We start from the raw sequence: 9,716 nt of genomic DNA, 5'->3' as shown, positions 1-9,716 counted from the left end.
TAAGGAAAACCAAATAAGCTCTTACCGGGAGACCACTTGTAAAAAACCAGTCAGGATTCTAACAAACAAGGATTGCCATCTGACGGACAAGTGAGTGAAGATGTCTCCTTAGAAGTCTAGCCCCTACCCAGACAGTCATTTCCAGCTTTTAAAAAAAAATTTTTAGTTGTAGATGGACACAATACCTTTATTTTATTTATGTATTTATTTTTATGTGGTGCTGAGGATCAAACCCAGTGCCTCTCACGTGTGAGGCGAGCACTCTACCACTAAGCCATATCCCCAGCCCTCATTTCCAGCTTTTGACCACTTCCCAGCTAAAAACCCAGACCTTATGAACAAGCCATCTTTGCCTTCTCCAAGTTCCTTACCTACAGAATCAGTGAGCATAAAACACAGTTATTTTATGCCACAAATTCTGTGATGGTTTGTTGTGTAGCAATAGTAACTGGAGCATGCACAGAAAGCAAGCAGATTTCACCCCATTCTTCCACTCAAAACCTCCCTGCTCACCTCTCCATACTGCATGTGCACCAAAATGCTCTTCTTTGTGATAAAAAGTATCATCCCAAAGAGATTTAGCCTTTCTTCCAAACCTTATTGGCTCACCAATTCCCAGATTCTTTAAGGAATAGTAACATAAATGCTTAGACTTCTGAGAAACTCACCCAATACTCATCCCAAGTACTTTAGCTACTTCTGGTTCATAAACAGCATAAATGAACATAATTAAAGGCAGCTGAGTGATGGCAGATAATGTTGAGACAAAATTTTTAGTAATGTGAACTAGCAATGATAGTAGACACTTAATAAGGACATAGAAAACAAATTTCTCTTAGATATTCATAACTACCACAATATAGAGTTTGTAGTAAAAGGCAAATTTATTATTACATAATATTTCACATCCCTACATATTCTTGTAACAAATTTCTACCAACGTTATTATAGACAACACTGGGGGAAAGGTTAAAGATCATGGTTTGGAGACGTAGAGAAATTTGGATTTGGAATCACCTCCATTTACTTACTTTGTGACTTTGAATGTATTATTTAACAGTTCTCAAGTCCTTGTTTATTTCTGCACTAAAAAAAGAAAGATAAAAATACTTACTTTGATAATCTTATATCAAATAGATTATTTGGAATTTTGGGTTAGAAATCTGAGATACAAATAGAAACATAGGTTTTTGGTACTATGTTAAAATATACTTCCAAAAGCCAATTATATAAAGTTTAATAATTGTGATGAAACATTAAGAAGCCTATAATTATTTGTTCTCAGAGTAATACCAATTTATTCTGAGTTAATTCAGGTGGGGATTTTAGAGTACATGATCAAATACAGAAGCAAGTTTATTAATACTTTCCAGTAAAGGAAAGTTGGGGGATATTAAAGTCATCTTTATAAAACTCACAGTTTGTAGTGTAGTTTAGAGTGAATTTCCTTAAAGACTAATGATAGATTTTCAGGTAAAAATGTAAGACAAAATGGGAGACAGGGAGGGGAGATGCTTCTTTTTTCATTATTCTCTATAAAGAAAGACATGTATTCATAGATTCACTTATTTTATTATCTAGCATACATATATAGTCATTATCTTCAAGCACATACTCACACTCTCACTGCAGTCCATTGTGGGGGTACAAACTGTAAATCTGTCTGGCAAAGAGCATAAGAAGATGGCATTCCCAGAAGAGCTGAAGGCATGTTTTACTCAGCCTTTTCTGTCACTGTGACCAAAAGACCTGACAAGAACAATTTTAAAGGAGGAAATGTTTATTTTCGGATCATGGTTTTAGAGGTATCAGTCTATAGATGGCCATCTCCAGTACTCTGGACCCAAGATGAGGTAGGACATGATGATGGAAGGGTATGGAGGAGAAAAGACCCTCAGAACATGCCCACCGGGAAGGAGAAAGATAGAGGGAGAGAGGGGGAGAGAGAGAGAGAGAGAGAGAGAGAGAGAGAGAGAGAGAGAGAGAGAGAGAGAGGAAGAAATGAGGGGGGTATTTTTCTTCTTAACAAGGACAAAATATATACCCTAAAGGCACACCCAATGACCCACCTCCTCTAGCTACACTCTGCCTGCCTAAAGTTACCACCCAGTGACTCTCTATCAGCAGATTAATGCATCATTTAGGTTAAGACTCTCATAACCCAATCATCTCACCTGTAAACTTTTTAATATTGTCTCACACATGAGCTTTTGGGGAACACCTCATATCTAAACCATAATACATGTGGTTTTGTTTATTTAGAAAATAAAAATAAATACAGTTTTTAATCTTTTGAAGTGGACATTAAGTTTGTATATTAGTTCACATTGCTTTACTTTTGTGAAATATTTCTCAATAACACCCCTGCACGTATATGAGGATATATGTTTTATATATATATATGTATATATATAAAACATATATATATATATATATATATATATATATATATATATAAAAACATGCATGCACACACATATGGAGAGAGAACAACCTTCAGAAAATAAGAATATTAATATTCCTATGTGTTTGGTTATATTGTGAAACTGGTAGGTAACTGTAAAGGTTAATTTTAACAGTGAGGTGTTATACCAACTGAATGCTTGGTTTATGGAGTCCTTCTTCCAAATATAATTGTGATTACTAGTGATGATTAATACTTTCATTTTTATACTAAGGACACCTGTTAGTATTGCTCAATTGTGGGAATCATAACTCTACTGATCACTCCAACAGGAAATGCTTTCTTTATCCTTAGAGTTCTTATGATATTGTTCTGTTTCATTCATATAATACTTGAGCTCGACTATCTTTCTTTCTAGAGACATTTGAGATCATATTCCAATTTCCCATTAGCTACCTCCGTATAATCATAAGCTCTCTGAAAATCCTGTGCATAATTTTTATCTCCTCAAGAGCCAGTACAGAACTTTGTCTACTTTAAAATAGGTTAAGTATTTGGAATATATGTATAAATGTTCTTATTTTCTACTTACAAGCTAAAAGACCCTTAACAATATGAAGTGATCTTTCCTTTAAAGAATAATGAGAATGAGCAGTGGATTAGGAACCCAGAACTTGGGCTTTGCTTTAACTAGCTCTAGGTGTTGGTGTTAACTTTCACATTAAGACCTCTTAATTTTCCTCTGTACAACCTGAAGGTGTAAACAATGACCAAGAATATTTTACTGTGAGTAAGATTAATTTTTATACATGTCTTTTTTCCTCTCAGATTTCCTGTGGTTAAATTGAGGTCCAGGGGCTGTCAAAGCTATTTCCTTCCTCAGGCTTTGGTCCTGGTAATAACAGTATTTTTGACACACTGAGGCTTAGTTGGAAATGATATTGTAGGAAATGGTGTCCCAATCCTGATGTGAGAGCTGGATGTTGTCTTGCCAGGCACCTCTGAATGCTTTTTAAAGTGAAGAAAGAAAAATAAAACTTTCCTGAGAATCTCACCTTTTAAAAAGCTTTTCTATGACATTCCTGGTAAATCGAGTCTGTGCTGAATTTGTGATCAGTGCCAATTTAAAAATTGATAGTGAAAACTAAAGTACATATATCAGGCTCAATTGTGTGCCCCCAAATATTGAAGTCCTTACCTCTACTACCTGAGAATAGGACCTTATTTGGAGATATGAGCTTTAAAGAGCTAAGTTAAAATAAGTTCATTAGGATGGGCCCTAATCCAACATGACTGGGCTCTCTAAAGAGCACATTAAGACAAATGCATATGGAGGAAAGACGGTCCGTAGAAGAAACCAGCCCTGCTGATGAGATGGTCCCAGATTTCTAACCTGTAGAACTACAAGAAGATAAACTTTTGTTGCTTACTCAATCTTTAGCACTTTGCTATGGTAGCCTGAGCTGACTAATAAGATATATGATAAATCTGAAAATCTCAGTAGATAGACAACATTCTTTAATTGGAATTTAAATATAAGTATGCAAGCTGAGAGTATTTTTAAAATTTGAATTTCAACAGGTTTCTTTTCAATGAAATGCTTCAATTTTAAGAGTCAGATTGTATTTTGCCAGAGTTCATAAACCATTGGGATTATGTTATATGATTATATAGCACTACAATTTCTGGCATGAATAAATCTCATTGAATGCCAAAGATAGGCCAATGAATATGCCTTGAAACACTGATAAAGAAAATAATTTCTTCATGACTGTTAGCATGAATCACATGAGATTTGAGATCTCTAAGGTGGTAGGTACAAATCAGCATCAATTTCTCTATTCTTTATGTGAATTTTGTTATTCATCCCAAATGATTTGATTAAGATAAAGCACTTATTCACTGGGGAAATGAATGGTACTGACATGGTATACCTTTGTAAAATATCATTGCATTTTATCATTATTAACCATTGCTATAGGATGCAACAATTGCTGACTTCTGGTACGATCATAAAACATTGGTATGGAAATGATTTTAAAAATAATCCCTTTCTTATAAAGCTAAACATAGTATTACCATGCAATCCAGCATAAGGGTTCCCAGATATTTTGGAAACATGCCCAGTGAAATAATTTCCTTAAGGTAGCAAAGATGACCACTCACAAAAGTGAATATGAATGTGCATAGCAGATTTATTCACATTTGTTGGAAATTAGAGCATCCAAGACATCCTTCAATAGATGAATGGATAAGTCATGGTATATTCCATATAATGGAATATTCTTCAGTGATGACAGGAGTTATTAAACAGCCAAAAAACAGGATGAAACCTAAATGTATTCTAAATGAAAGAATCCATTCTTAATTTTTATTTCATACATTCTGATTCCAATTTTATGATATTCTTGGAAAGGCAAAATTATAGAAACAATAAAAAGATCAGTGGAAGCCAGAGGTACAAGGGGAGGGAGAAAAGGTTTAATCAGTGAAGTAGAAAAGATTTTTAGGACAGTGAAATAATTTCCTTAAGATAGCAAAGATGGATAAATGACAGTATGACATGTGTGTATTGGAATTGAAAAATTAAATCCATGGATGTGAGCCATATTCCTCCTTTATTGGTATTTTCAGACTGGCAAGGAATATTGTTATTCCATGTAGTAATAAATTGGAATTGGAGGCATCAGCATGACTTCATGTTTATTTCAATATAGGTACAGATGATTACATATAGAAAAATTTATAGATACATTGTATTCATGAATTATTAGACACATACACATTCTTGTTCTGTCAATCAAAAGGCTCTAAAACAAATTACATCCCAGTAGCAAGGAGCACATCCAGTACACAGATCACAGTTCCTAATGTCATTCTCCATCACAACCAACTAGGGAAAGTAATATAAAATATTATCCTGGAACATCTCTTAGTTCAAAAATCAAGATTATGCTCAAAATAAATAAATAGATCAATTTTCTTAGGAGATATAGACGGGATGCAGGAACCAACAGAAAGATACTCAATGGCCAAAACTGGAACAATTTGGGCAACAAAATAAACAAAGCAGTACTAGATTATAAGTAGAGTAAATTGTATAGCATAAATATCCATGAGCCCATGGTGGCACAAATATAACTTTGAATAAATAAATGAATGGAAAGAAGAGGTGAATTTCAAATATTTTATGTAAATAGTGCTCCTGTAATGAAGTATCGTATAATTTCCTACTCCTAAAATATGGGCTATTCATTGTGACTGTGTTCTAGAAGTGTAAGTAGAGAAACCTGACAAACACTCTCTCATCCAGGTGCCCAAATCGACATCAAGAATGATGTCATGTAGATAGTGCGCTTGACAAATTTGTAGTGAGAATAGCATTTTACCTTGGTTTTCCTTTTCAAAAATAAAGGTAACTCAAGTTTTCATCATGATTAAGAAAAATCAGACAAATCCCAATTGAAGAATACTCTACAAAATACCTGAACAGACCGGCCATGTGCCTGTAATCCCAGCAACTTGGGAGGCAGGTGAGTTCAAAGCCAGTCTCAGCAACAGTGAGGCGCTAAGCAACTCAGTGAGACCGTGTCTCTAAATAATATACAAAATAGGGCTGGGGATGTGGCTCAGTGGTTGAGTGCCCCTGAGTTCAATCCCCATTATACCTCTGCACCCCACAATAACAACAAAAAACCCTGAATAATATTCCTTAAAACTTTCAGTATCATAAAAAATAAGGAAAGTCTGAGAACTGTGATTTTTTTTCTTGACCAGTCAAGAGGAGCCTAGAGACATGACATCATCTACCTTTTGCTATTTTACTTGTCACTCTATATTTTGAGCAAATGAGTTAACAAAGAGTTGAAAGATATTAAGCAGCCTGGATGGTCAAATTCATGTATTATTAATGTGATAAATGGATTGTGATCTTTGTTATAACTATGACCGACTTTCTTTCTAGGAATAAATATATTGTGAGAAAAAGGGTAAGGTTCAGGAAGCAGCAGTATTCATGACAGATGAAATAGTAAATATATTTGTGTTTTCTGAGCAATGGAGATGTCCCATCAGCCTCCACAAGATGCAGTTTCAGATGTCTATGAAATTGGAATTCTCTCCGTAAGAGGAATACTTGGTTCATCTCTGCTGACCATGTCATATAAGATCAGTTCTAAGCTTTGATTAAAGCAAGAACACTTTGTTTACATACTCCAAGAAGAGAAAGGAAGATATTTCTTTTTAAGCAACAAATGATTTTTTGTCACTGTTATCAAGAGTCAATGGAAGATGATTCCTACATCTCCTAAGTGCTGCTAGTGGCAATGGGCATATATTATTTACCAGTGAGAGATAGTGCTGTGATTTGGATCTAGAATACCCACCCCCCAAAGCTCATGTGTGAGGAAATGCAGCAATGTTGAGAGGTGAAATAATCACATCATAAGAGCTGTGGCCTCCTGAGTGGATCAATCTATTTAACAGATTAGTAACAGCAGAAACTCTAGGCAGGTATAGGAATGGTTGGAAGAGACAGATCACTGTGGGTATGGCCTTGGGTTATTTCTGCCCCTGGTTCCTCCCTTCTCTTTCTGTCTTCCTCTCTCCTCCGCTCCTTTCCCTCTTCCTCCTTCTCTTCTTTCCTGCCCCTCCTTTCTGGCTGATGAGTTGGAAAGTTTTCTTCCACTATGTCCTTCTGCTAAGAAGCACTGCCTCACCTCAGATCCAAAGCAATGGAGTCAGTCGACAATGGATCGAGACCTCTGAAACAATGAGCCCAAATAAAAATCCCCCCCTCTAGGTTGTTCTTGTCACATATTTTGGTTAGAGTCACAACAGCTGACCAACACAGGGAGCTACCTTAGACCATGGTTTTATGTCAGTGGGCTCAACACGTGTCTTAGACTTAGTCCAGAATTTTATGTAACAAGCATGAGGAAACAAGTCAAGTGAAATGTTTCTCAGACTGTGGAAAACCTCTATATTAAACTTTCCCTTGAGAAAAGTTGTTTCCAAATTGGCATACCACACATGAGCAATGAGAACTGGAGCAGTTACTGAATTTCATATCGAGGACTATACAGTTTTCAACTGTGGATAATGCTATATAAGCTTTGGATTTTCATGGATTGAATCTAAATGTCAAAGTCATAATTATAGTCGCCATGGTGAGAATTTCTGTTCAGCTCTAAGCTCTCCTTCTGGGACATTTGGGACTGCCATAGACAAAAACAACAACTGCCAATGATTAGGTGTTTTTGTGGGCTGGCTACTGTTCTAAGTGATTTTCACTTATTAACTTGGGTAACTAAATAATACTGTGAGGTAGGCATTACCACTGTTTCTATTTTGTAGAAGATGAAATTAAGGCTTTGGAAGGTTAGACCATTTGTACAAGCTCATACATGTGTTAACTGGCAGGCTCTCGTGCTCTATAGACTTATACTAAATATTTTTGTAAAGAGCTGCCTCTATTCTTTGAGACTTAAATCAGTGAAGGTGATTTCAGATCTACAGTCAGACAGGTTCCATCAGAAAAGACAGTGATGGTCACTGCTATGGTTCAATGTATACTCCTAAAAAGTTCATGTGAAAAAAAAAATCAAGCCTCAGTGCAGTAGTGTTGGGATGTGGGTTTAATGCGAAGTGCTAGGTCATAAGGACTCCACTCTTAGGAGTATATTATTGCTGATTATGAAAGGGATTGAGCCCAGGGCTTCCGCCCGTGCAGGAACACCGGGCAGGAACACCCTGTGATGTCATCGACCCGCGCCGAGCGTTCGTCGCGCTTTCCGCTCACTCCTGGCGCCAAGCGGGGAGGTGTGTTAGAATCATGGCTGCTGCCAACCCTTGGGACCCGGCTTCCGCGCCGAACTCCGTAGGGCTACAGTTGGGCCACTAATGGCTTCAGGGTTGGTCACCCAGGAGATGTTAAATATATCTAAAGAAAACAGCTCCTTGCTTTGAGAAATTCTGCAGACTACAACCGATCACAAATATTCAAGCCGAAATCTATCAGAAAAGCCTGGAAATTGAACTTCTGAAACTAGAAAAAGATGCAGCAGATGTTGTTCATCCTTTCTATTTGTCTCAAAAAGTGTCACGATCTACAAAGTATGAATAATCACCTGGAAGCTGTGCTGAAAGAAAAGAGGTCCCTCAGGCAAAGACTGTTGAAACCCATGTGCCAGGAAAACTTACCTTTGGAGACTTTTTATCACAGATATATGGTACATTTGCTGGAGTTGGCTGTGACTTTCATTGACAGATTGGAAACCCATCTTGAAACAATTAGAAATATCCCTCATTTAGATGCAAATCTAAAGAAAAGGAGCAAGGCTTTAACCAAGATGGATGTTTTGGTGACTGAGACAGAAGAACTGGCAGAGAATATACTTAAGTGGCGAGAACAACAAAAGGAGATTTCTTCTTGTATCCCCAAAGTATTAGCTGGAGAAAGTTACCTTCAAAAATATGATATTATAATTTCTCCTTTACCTTTTACTTCTAAAGGTCATGCCCAAACAACTAATATCAAGTGATCATCAATTTTATTTTCCCTAATTATGTATAGTCATATACATCCATTTCTAGTTGATTGTGACTTGGGTATTTAAAGGCTTTGCTGCTAGCACTACTGAAACTGCCCGCAGTATATTGGAGTACCAAAATTTCAAGTTCATTAGGACCTGACTTCTTTCTGATTAAAAGACTCAAAGACCAAAATAATAATAATAATAATAATAATAATAATAATAATAATAATAATAAAGGGATTGAGACGGTGAGTTCAATCTCTCATTCCCCTCACACTCTTTTTGCTTTTCTTCCAGGGAATGATGCAGCAAAAAGGCCTTTGCCAGATTCCTGCTACTCAATGTTGACTTTCCAGCCTCCAGAACCATGAACCAATAGATTTGTTTTTATTATAATTTATAAAACAATTTCACATATTCTGCTAGAGTAGCAAAGGTAGACCAAAACAATACCAATGGAGGATGAGTCTGGGAAACTGAGGTCATACTCTGTGGCTGCATTTTGCCATCAAGAGATAATCTCCCCTGTATCAGTTTCCCATGGTTGCCATGATAAAGCCACCAACTGGATAGTTTAAAACAACAGTAATTTTCATCTCACAGTTCTGAAGACTAGAAGCCTGAAGTGTAGGTGTTGATAGGGCCATGCTCTCTCTGAAGGTGCTAGGGAAGGACTCTTCCTTGACTTTTCCTAGTTTCTTGTGATTGCTAGCAATCCTGGATGTTCCCTCTATTGAAGACATGTCACTCAAATCTGTCTCTGTCATCGCCTGGCC

The 9,716-nt window shown here is 36.6% G+C and overlaps 1 pseudogene; it reads left to right on the top strand.

Annotated features, from left to right (window-relative positions):
- The first annotated feature begins 8,237 nt into the window (after nucleotides 1–8,237).
- Nucleotides 8,238–9,092, top strand: LOC124082154 (HAUS augmin-like complex subunit 2; annotated as a pseudogene).
- The last annotated feature ends 624 nt before the right edge of the window (nucleotides 9,093–9,716 follow it).

This window comes from Marmota monax, unplaced genomic scaffold (assembly GCF_021218885.2).
Source record: "Marmota monax isolate L192 unplaced genomic scaffold, Marmota_monax_Labrador192_F-V1.1 WCK01_AAM20220418_F8-fsc00044, whole genome shotgun sequence".
In the NCBI taxonomy this organism is placed as follows: domain Eukaryota; kingdom Metazoa; phylum Chordata; class Mammalia; order Rodentia; family Sciuridae; genus Marmota; species Marmota monax.
The sequence above is the reverse complement of the archived record's forward strand: the minus strand, read 5'-3'. Positions and strand labels throughout refer to the sequence as shown.